We start from the raw sequence: 16,605 nt of genomic DNA, 5'->3' as shown, positions 1-16,605 counted from the left end.
TATCATTGAAAAAAATATAATATGAAGAAATATAATCTATCTGAATTTATTAACCCTTTCATAAAATGATAAAATAAATCCTGTAGAATCTTACATCTTCGAAGCCACAAGTGGGGTTCCCTAAGGATCTCACCTCGGACCAATTCTGTTTTTATTATTTATAAATGACATTTGTTACGAACGTTGTTGGCCACATTATTTATTTTTATCAAAATATGTTTTACATTTATAAAATGTGCCTACCCCACGCCACTGGCGAAATCCTCACTCCCCGCCATTGCTCATTGCTCCCGTTTCGGCCAAAGCGGCTTGAAAACATTGACTCCGAAAGGCATCAGTACCGCATCGTGCACCCTATCTCTGCCGAGCGGAACGATGTTCAAATTTTTACTATGTACAATTTACTAAGAAATATCAATTTATTAAATGTTGCAAATGCCTATATTTTACTTGTACATCTCCTCGGCGGTAGTTAAATAAACACTATTTGCTATGTGCTACCACTGAGGACATATTTAAAATGCTGTTTTTAACATATTTGTATAACCATTTTTGTACAATTATTTTTACCTTTTTTGCCTGTACAAAAATCCAGGAACCTCTTAGCATAGTGAATCTTTTCTCTTTCTGAGCGCTATCTTACGGGGGACCTGAGAAAAATACTAACATAACCATTTTTACAAATTTGATCGCTTCAAGATCATTTTTACACTTTTATTTACAAACTTTTCTTATTTTCTGTCGTATCTTGGCAAACTAAAAATCTAGTTGTCAAGGTACACATTCTTATAACTACTATGTAATTAAACTATGTAATTGTTATTCAGGCGAGCTTGCAAAATCTTTGCAAACTCGCAAATTTAAGCGTCTGCCTTCGGCTATGCCCAGAGGCGGATTAACTGTTGAGAGCGCCCTAGGCAAGCACCTCATCGGCGCCCCTCTAGCGACCACATATTATAAATTTTAACAAGTACCTAAAGTAGCCGAATTTGTAGTTAGGTGGGTTTTACGTGAAAATAAAAATTTCGTGGGAGGGGGGGGGGGGGTGGCTAGAGAATTTCAAGAAAATAAAATTTGTCCCGAAAAAAAAATTCATGGGGGGGGGGGGTGGCTAGAGAATTGTTTAAAATTGATGTTTTTACGTGAAAATTATGTTTTTAACTTGACTCTGAAGTAGCCCGACCAGTCGCCTTTTAGATTTTTTCAGCGCCGATTCTCGTTCTGAGTAGCCTAAATAGCTGCACCACTAGGTTTCTTCTTCAATTCACTCATTATTTGGGTAATGTACTAAAACGCAATGTACTAATTAATTCACACAAATACCCCTGCGAGTACGTAATCAATAGAAGCACGCGTAACCGGCGACATCCAAGCTGAAAGTGATGAGTGTGACTGTCACCCCGTTAGAAGTGTGTCGTTCCGGCCGGAGCGAATCAAATGAGTCCGAGTCCGAAGGCGTTTGAATCGACCCGAGTCCGCAAAATAAAATGGATCGAGTCCGGACTCACTCTCACCTCTCGCTCTCGCCTCTCGCTCGAAACTCGCACCTCGAACCGAACTGTGTTTGGATTGTTGATCTGCACTGGTTGACGAAAATATTTTTCAAAAAGAAAGTTTAGTAAGTTTTAGTCAAAAGATAGCAACAAGCATTGCTTTTTCCTTTTGTTGGTCTGCATAGGGCAAATTTGCGTTCCAGTAAACTCGCGCCAACGTTACTTAGGTCTTATCTAGTCTAATTATTTAGCTTTGTGAAGATCATTTTTCAAACACAAAATGAAAGCAGTTATTGGTATTTTAGCTGGGGGTCACCGCTTACGGCGCTCACTTTATTATTAACAATTTAATCAGCTGTATGAATACCTCAAAAAATATATACGCCGGACGCCCCCGATAGATTGGAAGCAGCGTATTAAGAAAACTAACATTTGATAAAAAGCATTAAATTTCTTGTGGCGCGTCATCTCAGATGATGTTCATAAGCAGTAATATGAAATTTGTGTAGGTTAGGTTTTTTGTTGGGTAAATGGACCTTTTGTATCATCATAAAAAAATGAAAGGACGTAATAAAAAGTTTCAATGGTAGTGGTTCCACTTCCAACGTACGATGTTTTAATATTCCTTAATTAAATTTGTCGATTATATATATTGTAACTGTCCGAGTAAGCTGCAGGTTGCGGTGTTAGTGATAAAACTGTTTTAATCCACTTGAAGCAAATTGGGAATGTGAAAAAGCTTGAAAGGCGGGTACCTCACGAATTGAGTGAAGCAAATAAACAAATTATTAAATAAACCTACTTATTTGATTTTTTAAAAATTGGTAATTTTTTTAAACTTTTGAAAATTAGATTTTTTTTGAAAATTTGCCCTTTTTGGGTAATTCGAATTTTTTAGAAAATTTGATTTTTTTTTTGAAAATTTTGACTTTTTTGAAAATTTTGATTTTTTTTTAAATTTTAATTTTTTTTGAAAATTTTGTTTTTTTTTAATTTGACTTTTTTTTAATCTTTCAAATTTTGTATTTTTAAGTATCCTTCCTGTAGTTAATAATAATATGTGTAACTAATCCTTTACCTTTCGAAAATCGCGAGTTGCGAAGTAGGCTAGCTTTAGACTTGTGAAAAAACTTACAAGTCTAAAGCTAGCCTTACAGATAACAGGATACACAAAATTATTATTTCGTGACACTCATTGTGACGTTCCACCGGGTTCTGCGAATCCAGCTGATTCAAATTCAAGTCCACAGGACTCAAACCTCAATCGAATCAAGATGAGTCCGGCGGAACGGTTTCTAGTTTGAGTCCGCCGGACTCATTTCAAACGTTCCGACTCAAACCGTTCCGCCGGACTCATTTAAAACGTTCCGACTCAAACCGTTCCGCCGGACTCGCTTGATTCGTTTTGTAGTATGAGTCCGGCGGAGCGGTTTGATCGCCTTGATTCGAAGGAGTCGGAGCGAATCCAATGAATCGAGTCCTTTAGAATGAGTCCGGACTCTGATTCGAGTCCGAAAAATGAGCGGAACGACACACTTCTACACCCCGTCATCCGTTCGGAAGTCCGGTGCCGGCCGCTTAGCCCCTGCCCCCGCTGCGCCCTTTGCCCTGCAATCTAGCAACGCCCGCGAACGAATCCACGAGCGAGCGGTCTTCTATTAAAAAATCATGCGATGGAGGCATGGATGAATAATCAAGAAGGCGAGTATGCTTTGGAAGCTCTGCATCTCTACAGAAGTAAATAATCTTTTATATTGTGTAAGCAGGTGCATACTTACTTACAAAATTAATTTTTTATATATTTTTTTTTTAATTCTAGGGGCGCCCGCCGGCGCCCCTTTGTAACTGGCGCCCCTAGGCACGTGCCTACTTTGCCTTAGGGTTAATCCGCCACTGGCTATGCCACCGGCAAAATGAATATGCGACATTTTGCCGGGGCATATACACGCATTACTGGCGCGGATAGTATCCCCACCACTTTTTGACTCACAGCCCAATGTCGGCTGCGAGTCAAGCTTATTGCATATAAGCAGCAACATAAAAAAAATAAATTATTTCATCTTTACCACCAAAACAAGCGTTTTATTATCAACAAGTGACTCCTGCCCACCTCGCCAAGTCTTCTGCTCCAAACCTTCTGGCGTTACCTCATCAAGACCAGCCGGCCCTACTAAGGAAAACTGCCAACGCCAGAAGCGAGCAGAGACGAAAGCACACCCAGTGCCCAACATTCACCGAACACCGGGTGCGGGAAGCAGATTGTACATAAATTTGTACCACTATCATCATCATCGGCCGTAAAGGAGCATTTTCATCGGTTGAAAACACGGTTTGGAACCGGCGCCCAAATCTACAGTCTTGTGCGGACTCCCGTCCAGTACAACATTATTAGTGTATTTAAAGATGTACAAGTTCTGCTCTTCGCTGATGATTTGAAAATATATAGAATGGTACGTAGTATAGAGGATTGCCATATTTTACAATCTAATTTGGATAAATTGTATCATTGGTGTGTGATCAACTCATTATTTCTTAATATTCAAAAGTTATTCGTTTTTGTAAAATCCAAAGTCATGTTACTTATGAATACTCTTTAAACAATGTACTATTGACATCAGTCGCTCAGATCAGGGACTTAGGTGTTATATTTGATGAAAAGTTAACATTCACTCTGCATGTAAATGATATAACAAAGAGAGCTATAAAAATGCTTGGTTTCATATGCAGAACGGCGAGTGATTTCAAGTCACTTGAATGTTTGAAAACATTGTACACTTCTTTAGTAAGAAGCCAGGTAGAGTATAATTCGCCTATTTGGTCCCCATTGCATAAAACGCATTCTGACAATATTGAATAGGTACAGCACAAATTTCTAAGATTTATTAACTTTAAACTGAATATTCCAATTAAAAATATTAACTATGTTCTTTTGATGAAACAACTTAACTTAATAACGCTATCAGATAGGCGGATCATCTCTGACCTTGTACATTTAAATAAAATTATTAATAATTCCATTGACAACCCTGAAATGCTCGCCAAAATAAAATTTTACGTACCGACTAGAAATACGAGGCAAAGTGCTATATTTTTCTGTGACAATTTTAAAACCAACTATGAAGCTCATACACCTATAAATAGACTACATCATTTTGACAATAAATTTGGGAATATTGTAGAGATGTTTAAAGATTCCGTATTAGTTATAAAACGAAATCTTTTTAATCATTTTACTGAGATGTATGAATTCACAACTCCGTAGTGAATACACCTTTGTTTTTATATTTATATGTTCCTTAATACATATTTAGCTTTCCGTAATCCACACTATTGATTTGAATTTACCTTAATTTAATCAAAAATCATAATTTATTGTAAACTATGTAACACAACTGTATCTATTACTTGTTAACAGAGATGTGCAAAATGGGTACCCAAAACCATTTGAAATGCAAAATGGAAAAGGGTCAAAACTTTTCCATTTGAAAATGCAAAATGCAAAATGGTTTTTAGAAAAGCATTTAAAATGCAAAATGCAAAATACCTATTTTCAAAATGCATTGAGAATGCAAAATGGTTTCTCAGATCAAACAATCAAAATAATTATAGAATTTTTAAACAATTTTGTCATTTAATAATGGACATCAATGTAGAACAAACATATTACATGATGGTAAATCCAAAAACACCACGACTACAGATTATGAAACCACTAAAAATTTGCGCGAGGATTAATGTTGCCAACGTAAAAACATAGAAACTGCTATCTAGCATTTAATATTACAGCGTCATGGCCCCATGTTCAGTTTTTGAATCAGTATTTTTTGTAATGGTATCACTCAATTGCCAGGGCTCCTACCAGGGAGCAACTTGACAAATGTAAATTATCTCTCATAGCGAGGTTGAGGACCGACTGATATTTGGGGCTTATGAAAAAAATATGAGTGGAGATAGTAGGAAGAATGTTGCAAAAAACCATTTAAAATGGAAAATGCATTGAGAAAAGCATTTCAAATGAAAAATGCAAAATGGTTTTTAGAAAAGCATTTAAAATGCAAAATGGAAAATACCCATTTTGCATTTTGCATTTCCATTTGAAATGGATTTATTTAAAATAAAGCACATCTCTGCTTGTTAACTACTTTTCAAATGCCCATTAGGGCGTGAATAAATAAATAAACAATTTGAAGAAACTTGCACCTCGCTGAACTAACAGAATCACCAGATCTTTTAATTAAAGGCACAATCAACCTTAATGCATCCGATAACATTTTTGGACAGAAAAATTCCACCATCTTTGTGTGCATTCGTGTTCGGTTAGAACTTGGCCCACAGATACACAGATGACAGCCATTATCTGAAATAATGGAAAACAATATACACGATTTTCAGAGAAGAGCAATTTCGATGAAAATTACGAAAATCAGAAAGGTTTCGATGACACGGTGTTTAGATGCAGGATCGTCGACAGCTTCCAAGATAGCTTAAACATTTTATGAAGTTAACAAGGAAGGAACAAGGAAGTAGTCAGAATAAACTAGAAATATTTACAAACAAGCTGACATGTAACCGGTTATGCGTATTATGTACGGGGCCGTCTTAAGGCGATGCACTACGTCGTGTAATATTTTAAATAGAGCCGCTATCAATAACAACCCTTACGTAAATGGCGATAAGGTTTAAATTCCCGCTTGACACCATCCGCCTGTTTTGATTTATGCAAGAAAAAAACATGGCCAAAAAGTGCCTTTTATTTTATTGTATATTCAGGCATAATTTTTTTTTGATCATTTTATAAATAATTTAATTTTCCAAAGTATACAATAAAATCATAACCGAAAATGGGTTCGTAAGTAGGAGATTTTGAAATTTAAAGCAATTTTCATAGTCCTTTACATTATTTTTTTCTGGGCTTATAAATAAACTTGTCTAAAAAATACTCGAATATTTCAAAGGCCAAGATGTATTCTTCTCGCAGTATTTATTTGAAGCATCTGAAACATTTCTAGGCGACCAAAATTTCAAACAAAAAACACATGATTTTGCATTACTACGTAAGGCATCGCCTTAAGACGTGAGTTTGGTGTCCCTTTTTGAAAGTCGGACCCACAGAAAAACAACATTTTTTTCCATAATTTAAGTGGTTCGTGCAAGACAAATACTGCTATTATCATTTTGTGAATTACACAATTTATGAGTGGAAATTTGGAAAGGTTTACTAAAAGAATAAATTTAGAAACAAACATATTTAAAAAAAAATGTGTAGATTACCTAAACAGATATAAAAAAAAATTCTTCAAAAAGAATTGCGATTACCGCACATGTCCCAATTTCTCAATAACCTCCTAGCCTGGGGAACTATGGCATCCCCAACTGGGGTAGGTATGTGGTGTGGGTGAAGTGAGTGAATATGAATTATTGCATTCACAAAACATTGAAAAGGCGAAATGTTTTCAATGAAAAAAAAGGCTGTGCAAATTTCATTCTGCCAGATTTCACAGTTTTTCGTTCGTCAGGAAAACAGGTTTATGGTAAAGAATAATTTGCGCTTGGTAACTCCATATTGACATGAACCACGAACTGACTTGAGCTGGACAACTAATTGTTTTTTAATTGATCAATTTCTTTTTAAATATGAATAAATACCTTGTTCGAGCTGTAGTATAATTTCTCATGTACCATGATCATGTATAATATTAATTTTTAAAAGTTTTTTTGGTATTTTTTGTTGTTGTTGTTATTTTAATATTTAAAAAAAACTAAAGTTGTCACTGAATTATGCAGTAAATCTTGTAAAATATATACTGTAAAAGCCCATCGGGGCCTTTATAAATGGTAAATAAAAATAAATATAAGTAAATTAATCGTAGCATATCAAACCAAATGAAAATCCCCTCAGTTTCCACATGTCTGCTTTAATTTGGGGGTACTTTAAAATCCCTCAGAGAAGAACAAAAATTATAGAAAAGAACCATCTTACATGGTCTTAAAAATTCATTATGAATATGAATACTAATCCACTTTTTACCAAACCACACGAATCGTATTCTAGAACCCGGTCTGGCGCTAACGAAACAAAATTTCTGATAAGCAACTGAGACACTTGAAAAAAATAAAACTATTACAATATTTAAATACTCTCTTATGGAAGAGAATTGATTATATCTTTTGATTAGATGGCATATTTTGCTAGCCACGTTTTCAGGCTTTGTATCACGCTGACTAGTCTCGAGAGAGATTTCACTAGGGTACTGAAATTCCAGTTTGAATCCAGAATCCAGTTGGATCGCAGATCTTGTAGAGGTTGGACGTGTCGTCGGCTGCTCCGCGATACGATAATTATTTCACCTCTCGTAAGCCGGCAACAGCTGTGCTTTACTGTCATTCACCTCGTCTAATATTTGCCAAAGGATATTGAACATTTTCAAGGGACATCCGTTCATGATTTCGTTGCTTTTTTGTTTTTGTATCTGAAAAATCTACCGCCATTCGTTCTGCCGATTCGAATTTGGATCTATGTTGTATATTTTAATAAATTCAAACTGTTCGTTTTTTTTAATTGAGTGATTTTGTTTTTGTGTTATTTCTGACATATCTGTCATGTGAAGTTGTTGTTTTATGAAAATATCGTACTGAATTCGTAAAATATTGTTTTTGACGCCACACGTGGATGCTTAGAGCCTGCAATCAGGAAGTGTAAAGACTAGTTCTTCATCCGAATAACAATATTTATAAAGAAAAATAACATTTGGATATTGTTTGACACTCTTCCAAAAGGATCCATAAAATCCGGTATGTAAATAAAACTATAAATATTATTATAACACAATCATACAATGTAGGTAAGTTCCGTTAAAATTCTATTTGAATAAGCGTTCGAGAGATTGTTTGAGAGTGGCATTTTAGGGTTATGTTCCAATAATTCTAATTGATTCATATTGAATATTTGAATATTTACAGACAAAAATTATTGTCTTGAAGATGGAGGTGTTCGCGGAGTAAATAATAAATAAATAAATGTTTTCAAATATTCATGTTTTTTGTTATATTATTATATTTAAAAAAAACATTGCATATATATCGTCGGATTGATTCGTAGAATGCATAACGAACATTTGACAAATTTTACACGAGTCGCAAAAAATATCATAGTGATAAAATTATTATATACAAGTTATTATTTTTATTTATGTTCAGAACATTCCGTATTTTTCTCTATTTATTTTCTATCATAAACAGTCGTAATTTAAGGTTCTATATTTCAAAATGGAGTTAGGAAGCTTACTTAATTCTGCTAAATGACGTCATGGACATTTTTCTAAAATGTGTTAAAAAAAGCGGATTTTTTACGAATAAACTTACTTCGAATTTTAACTTTATTTCTTCGAAGTGGGATTAATTTTAACACCAAATGGCATTAAAATCTTATTTTTTAGAGAACGAGCCGACGACCTATATATACCTCCAACTTCAAGACAACAATTAATATAAGCCATAATGTAGAAAATCTGCAAAACTCTTCAACATTGAGTTTTGGCGTCATGAAATTTGTAGTAGCTGTTCGTATGAAATTTCTAGGTCAATTTAACTATTTTCAGCTCGACACGCCACTTTTGTTGTGAGCTATGGACCCTTTAAATAATTAAGCCATCACATTCTTTGCTACATAATAATATAAATTATGTTTGTTTGTTGAGACTCGGGCGAAGCCGGGTACTAAATACTTGTTATTTTATAAAAAAATATGTACAATAAGTCAATAAGTCGCTGTAAACTTGGAGATAGTAAATATACAGGGTGTATCGGCACGTACCCGACAAACTTTAACCAGCTATTCCTTAGCATATTTGGAGTAAAAAATCTTATGTGCACTTTGCTGTCCGGTAACGTTTTTTTTTAATAAAAAAATTATTATTCATATTTTCACCACATGTCACCACTGTTTTATCTTTTGTCAAAGTTTGAAAACCCATCTGGCAAATATTTTATTCGAATTCCATTGAATAATGCACGTGTGTACCTATATTGGCGCACACTTACAATCACAACGAAATGGCACGGCACCATTCGTCTCATTTTTAACTATTATTATTTAGTGTGTGCGAAAGAGCGAAGACGCTTTTTGACATACTTGCTTATAATAGCTGTTGAACACGAAACGCAATGCCAATGACAGTGATGTAGTGTGGAAATTTAAAAAAAAATTGTTTTTAATTGAAAAAAAAATGCTACCGGACAGCAATGTTCCCATAACATTTTTTACTCCAAATGTGCTAAGGAATAGCTGGTTAAAGTTTGTCGGGTTAGTGCCGATACACCCTGTATATACAATTTTCTCCAAGGTTGTACATGATAATAGAGATAGGTAGGTACTATAATGGAACAACAATTTTAAAAGTGTTACAAAATAGGTACCTACCTACTTAATTTGTTTATATCATTTTTATTATTAATATTTTCTTATGAACGCTGTATTCTTACACTAATGTGATAAAAGTAAAGAAAAGCCAGGGATAATTAATGTTTCCTTAATTGGGTCTAGGCTAATGAAGAAATAAATGTGTCCGCCGCGTCGCCTCTCATTAATTAAATTAGAAAAAAAACTACTTATTTAAAATAGGTTTCTAAAATTGCGAATAAATAATTGGACGCTAATGGATACTGCCATTTTCAGACATAATTTATTAATTAAGAAGATGACTGAATTGTGCTATTAAAATGATTTATAATTATTTCCACTATAGGTACCTTGTTTTTGAGGGTAAAAATTTTAAGAAAAGATATAGAAAATGATTTAGAGAACCGTATTAAATTATGAAAAAAATACTGCCATTTCTAATGATTTATTTTTTTTAATATGAGATACTAAGATTAATTTTTCAAACCATTTTTTAGTATTTATTAGCGGACCCCGCAATATGTTCTCGTACCGACCCTGATGTATGGAAGTGAGGCATGGAGCTGGCAAAGACAGGATGAAAGTAGATTGAATGCCGTTGAAATGAGATCCCTGAGGCGTATGTGTGGTAAAACCATGTATGATCGTGTGAGGAATATGGAGATCCGCAAAGAGTGCAAGGCTGATGGTAAGCGTAATGAGTAAGATCAAGAAAGGGACGCTTAGATGTTTTGGGCATGTAGAGCGAATGAGCGAATAAAGTAGTGTATGGAGAATATACGATGAAAATGTGAGTGGCAACAGAAGTCGGGGACTCACGAGGAAGACGATCAAGTAAATCAGATACTTGAGTCGGGCCATGTCAAGAGTCAGAATAATAGAATAATAGAGTATGTATGAGACGATGTATGAATGTGAATGTGGCAAGGAGTGTGTGCCAAGACCGAGTTTTTTGGCGGTCCGTCCTCTCTGCCTACCCCTGCGAGGTTAGTTAGTTAGTGCTACTGTATATCGCAACGTCACTGTTAAAAACTGGTTGTTTTTTTTTGTTTTTTTTTTTATTTATTTTTTTATTTTATTTTTATTTTTTTATTATTTAATAAATGTTTACATGTTACATTTTTTGAAATTTTTTTAACTACCATACTAGGCTTATGCCCGTGTTGTGGTAGTTATACATGTAATAATAATAAAGATAACATAAAAGAACTAAAAAATAGTATTTTATAGAAACATAAGTATGCAAAATAATAAATAAATAATATAATAATAAACATAATTATACATTAAATCGAAACAGACAGACGCGGGTAGCAACTTTGTTTTATACTATTTAGAGATACGGAAGATTAAGATTACAATTTGCCTAGACTGTGTTAGAATAGTCTCGGTTATCACAAAATGCTTCGCTTGTTGTAATTTAAAACAGACTGACTTAATAAGATCGTGGTATGATTGTGTCGGAGTTAAAACAGATTAATTGAACAAGATCGTCGTATGATTGTGTCGGAGTTAAACAGATTAATTGAACAAGATCGTGGTATGATTGTGTCGGAGTTAAAACAGATTAATTGAACAAAATCGTGGTATGATTGTGTCGGAGTTAAAACAGCTTAATTGAACAAGATCGTGGTATGATCCCCATCCCATCTTCCTCTGCCTCTTGCCCTTTCCTATTCCTTCTTCCTTCTTATATATTTATATGATTTTTTTTCTTCTTTTTTGTTAATTTCATTTTCAGTTAATGGTTATAACCAATAACAATTTTGTATTATATCATATTAACAAACATTAGCATAAGAAACTATTTTAGCTTACCTCATATTTAACCTCTTGTATAACTCATCCTGCATAAAATTGCTGTTTGTTTCTTACAATAAATAAATAAATGATTGTGTCGGAGTTAAAACAGATTAATTGAACAAGATCGTGATATGATTGTGTCGGAGTTAAAACAGATTAATTGAACAAGATCGTGGTATGATTGTGTATGATTTAAAATGAAGTGCATTTTACATAATGTAATTTTACTAACCCAATGTATTAATTAATTAAATAGTGGCGATTTCTTTGAATTTTCCATAATCTTTATGATCCAATTCAGGATATAGAATATAATATGTAGAAAGGTAATTAAAATAATGCCATAGAAAGGTAACGTTCTCTCTGTTCTTTGGCAGGGCGGGCAAATTTATTGAATGTTATTGCTACATTAAAAATGATACATTACTTTCAGTTTCTCTTGAAATACATCGATTTGTAAACCTTTTGTTATGACAGCGTCTTAGGACGGGTAAACCCCCAGTTTAATGAATACTTGTTTTAAAACAAAGCCCTTTTCTAATTAAAGCTTGATTTCTTGGTCTAAACGAAATAAATTCCATATACATCGAATCAATTCGTCCCAAAAGGATTTCAGAACACTTTCAAGTATGTAAACTCGTCCATCCGGACAAATAGCAAATTGTCGGGCACTTATTTGGAACATGCCATTACTTTGGATTTGTTCTTGAAGTCCTCGGACGACCCGAAACGCATCGAGCAAGTCTGATTAGGGAAGCAATTGAAATCTGAAAAAAATGCCATTAATATGAATACAGATGATGGGGCTAAGCTTAACATTTCTTGGTATTCGATAATTGACGGCTATTCCAAAACTAAACGCCGAAAATCACATTATTATTATTACTAATTACTTCACTTAAAAACCGACCCTAAGAGGATTATTGTCCGCCCTACCTATCACTTCTACACAAAAACACACTTCACCACAATCTATGTACAGTGTACACGTCTGCCTTGAGGATAGACACTGCCACGCTGTCCGAAAAGTTGGCTTAAGAAGCAGAATGTACAACATGGCATGTTATATAAATCCAAAAATTTATCACGATAATTTAAACAAAAAATTGTCTTTGTTGAGAAATTTCAATATGAAGCTTTGAAATAGAAGGACACATAACATTCAAAGTTCTCTTCAAGGCTTCATCTTTTCTTACAGTACGTAAATACATTTTACACAGAATCGATCAACCTTCTCTTCTACAAATATTCTTCTCAAGCCATTACTTATCTTTAGTCACTTGCCAAAAAAAAATTGAACATATTGCCAACTCTCACGTCCATAAAAAAATCACTGATAACCCAGTTTTATGTATTGGATTTTTTACAAACATCTCTGTGTACTCAACATATCTAGTACGTGGTCCACCGCTTGTCGAAATGTTTTATTTTTTGGAAACTTTATAATATTTCCTCAGTCTATTAAAGTAAAGCAAACGATGGATCGGTTTCACTGTATAAACGACTACCCTACCCTACTATAGTTTTTCAGCATTTTCTATTCGATAAGTCCTTTACTTTGTTAAAAAAGGTTTTATGAATATTATTTGTTATATTTAATTATTGAAGACGATATTAGCGATTCCTAAACGAAAATCTGAAACAGAAAAATCAGAAAAAGATACAGTCCCATCCAGGCACGGAGAAAACTACTGATATAAATTATTGCTAATTTATTAAAAATCTTTTCAAATTATTCACAATCTTGTTAAAAATGGACTGCAGGCCTTTAGCAAATGCATAACAGATTTCCTAATAAAATTATCAGTAAACACGAATGTGTTTTGGCGACGTCGGAACACGTGTTCATAAAAAGGTTCGAAATCTCAAAACTTCGAAAATTCTTCACCGATTTCTTTGAAATTTTTACCCAACGTTGTATTCGAATACGCGCCTGTTTTTATATACCTTAATATATAATAATCAAATGTCTTTGTGTTCGTACACGCTAATCTCCGAAACCGCCAAACCGATTTCAATTAAATTTTGTGAATGTGTATGGTTCGAAATCCAAATATAACATAAAAAATTTCAACGATTTTTTTTTCAGTTTTCTCATACAAAAAATACATACCTACAACTTTTAACTTCTCAACATAAAAGGCGGTCTGTCGCAGGAAAAGTCTTATATTATAAAATGAATTCCAAATGGTCGAGTTAAATTCAAACTGGTTTCTAATCTTAATGTATAAAAAATCAGCCTGCGTGTGTTTGTGCTCGCAAAACTCGAAAAGTAGTCTACCGATATCGCTGAAAATTTCAAAGTTTGTTTTCATTAAGGCCAAGATGTTTAAATGGTAGGAGAAGTCGGGTACGCCCGAGGAATACTTAACGCAATATCTCTGCATCGTAATGAGATACTGAGTCGAATAAAGTCGATGTAATGTAGTTTTTTTACAGTAATATTGTGGTATACAGTAGTGAAGAGATTAGCAATAGCGAAGGAGATCCACTAGTATTATTTAGCTGTCACCTGTGACAGGTAATAACATGTTTTTTTTTTTAAATACCACCATCTTTTGGACGTAAAAGCACCACGTGCTATTGTTTCTCTATCTGCACAGACTTTGGAGGCACGTTGTTGACGAATGAGTTTGACCAGTAACATATTACACTCAAAGCAGGACTTAGACACCGATAAAGCACAAGATAGGAACGCCTGGAGGCACCTGGTTGACGAATGAGTTTGACCAGTAAAAGATTAAACACAAAACAGGAGACACCGATGAAGCTCAAGATAGGGAAGCCCAGCCTTGTTTATTGAGATAAATGATGTTATCAAGATCGCAGAACGTCGAGTGATAAATTCTTTGCTTTCAAAAGTGATTTTTTTATGACCATACTTTCGATATTAATTCAGGTTTTAAAATACTACATTCTGGTTTAATTCAGGTTTTAAAATACTACACTACTTGTGCTCCTGATGATGTGAACTTGGTTCACGAAACATGTTGAGATTTTGTATCGAAATAAAGTGATGTAAACTAAGTTATTTGTGTTTTAATAAAAAATAAATAATGCCATCACAAAGTGAAAAGCAGTTAGAAGAAGTTTTCTTCGAAAAATCAATATTTTCGTACGGTTCAAAGAGTCGACTTGATAGAACGACGGCTCAATTGAACGGGAGCCGTTAGCTCAAAGCGTATGAGCAATACGTCTCGCCCGATACGGCTCCTCCTGTACGGCACCCCCGGTACGGCTCCCCCGGTACGGCTCCCCCGATACGGGTCCCGCGATACGTCTCTCCCAATTCGGCTCTCAGCTCCGTAGAATCGTACGATTCTTGGTACGGGTACGCCGCCTAGTACCACGAGAAAAATAAAATGCTAGGTAGTTAGTAGGTGCAGGTACATATGTCCAAGTCCAGATGTCAGACTGTCAGACTAAGTTTATGTCTCTGAGTATGTAATAACATTAATACGTGGATAATTTGAAATTAAATTTAAAATATCTCGATTAAAGGGAAAAGCCTCTCGACTAGCAATCCGAAGGTCGTGGATTCAAATCCCGGAGTGCGCACGCAACATTTTATTTGATGAAGTTGTGTTATTTCACAAATTCCTATATATAGTAAATTTACAACACGTTCCAGAGTGGAAGATACTCTCAGTATCGCCCTGGTGTAAGACCACCATTCAGAATTGAAGCGTTGCTTGAAATGGTTTTAGTAGTGTTTGAAGACCAGATCTGAACAGCCAAGTACATCCTCACTCTACTCTTTCTAATCTCCTTCCCCTCCAACATACCCCAAGCCTCACAATATACCCCAATTCGGGATGCCATAGTCTCGCTGGCTCCACACGGTTGAGAGTACTTGGGACTATTGTGCGGTATTCACATAAATCTCCTGATAAAAAAGAGTAACCAGTAACGGTTTACCGGGAGTCGTAAGAATACACTCACCAAAAAGAGCTAGATCAATTGTGCGGCTCGCTCATGTACGACTCATCGCTATTCCACAAGGCCCCAAGCATTCCCCATGGAGGTTAGCTGTCCAATTTTAGAACCACTGGTTGTCCTGGTGTTTTGGAATATTCCATATTACAAACTCAAACGCCCGTTGTGAGACAACAGTTCGATAAGAGCCGGTATTGTCTCCGGAGTCTTTGTTCATTCCCATCACGTATACGTTAACCCGTACAAACTTGACACCAATCGGAGGGGCGAATTTGGACTGGGAGTCCTGTAACCTATTTTTTGTAACTTATAATATACGTACTTCTAAACGAACTCTCAAGGCCATTATTATTTAAAAGAATTCATCATAGCGGAATCAAATATTGCTGAAATCTCGTGGGATTGCGAGATGCGGAATTGCGGGATTGCAAACCCTAATTACTGTACATAAGGCGATGCGATAACACTCTTTATGTAGATGGCGATAAGGTTTTAATTCCCACTTAACACCAACCGCCTGTTTTAATTTATTCAAGAAAAAAAACGCAAAAAATGTGTTTAATTTTATTTTTACATGTTCAGATACAAATATTTAAAATTTCATTTCATTATTTTCTAAAAAATCTTAATTTTCCACATTACACAATAAACCACAACCAAAAAGGGATTAAAGCAGTTTTTATAGGCCAATTTTTTAATTTTTTTAAATAATATATATATTATTATAATATATTATTTGTGTCTTATTACATGTATCGTATTGTAATACAATCAAAAATATTTCGATTTCGGTTTTGTGTACTTCATCCGTAACTCTGGTTCAATGAACTCTAGATTTCGGGTTTGCCTTGAATTTAACTGTCATTTTCAAAATTATAACTGTTTGTTTGAATTGACAAATTCAGACAATCGATAAAATTACCTATAATATATTTTTTTTGTTCATATGAATCAAATACCTACTTTGTGATGTGA

General features: G+C 34.6%; 1 protein-coding gene across 1 annotated transcript in view; it reads left to right on the top strand.

Annotated features, from left to right (window-relative positions):
- The first annotated feature begins 7,788 nt into the window (after positions 1 to 7,788).
- Positions 7,789 to 16,605, top strand: part of LOC149426231 (ras-like GTP-binding protein rhoA) — a 636,906-nt gene continuing 628,089 nt past the window's right edge. The window contains exon 1 of the mRNA XM_089636151.1: positions 7,789 to 8,285. The gene's annotated coding sequence lies outside the window, so the exon portion shown is untranslated. The remainder of the gene's footprint in view (positions 8,286 to 16,605) is intronic.

Source organism: Hesperophylax consimilis, chromosome 1, assembly GCF_061612785.1.
Source record: "Hesperophylax consimilis isolate HC1 chromosome 1, BYU_Hcon_1.0, whole genome shotgun sequence".
NCBI classification, from domain to species: domain Eukaryota; kingdom Metazoa; phylum Arthropoda; class Insecta; order Trichoptera; family Limnephilidae; genus Hesperophylax; species Hesperophylax consimilis.
The sequence above is the reverse complement of the archived record's forward strand: the minus strand, read 5'-3'. Positions and strand labels throughout refer to the sequence as shown.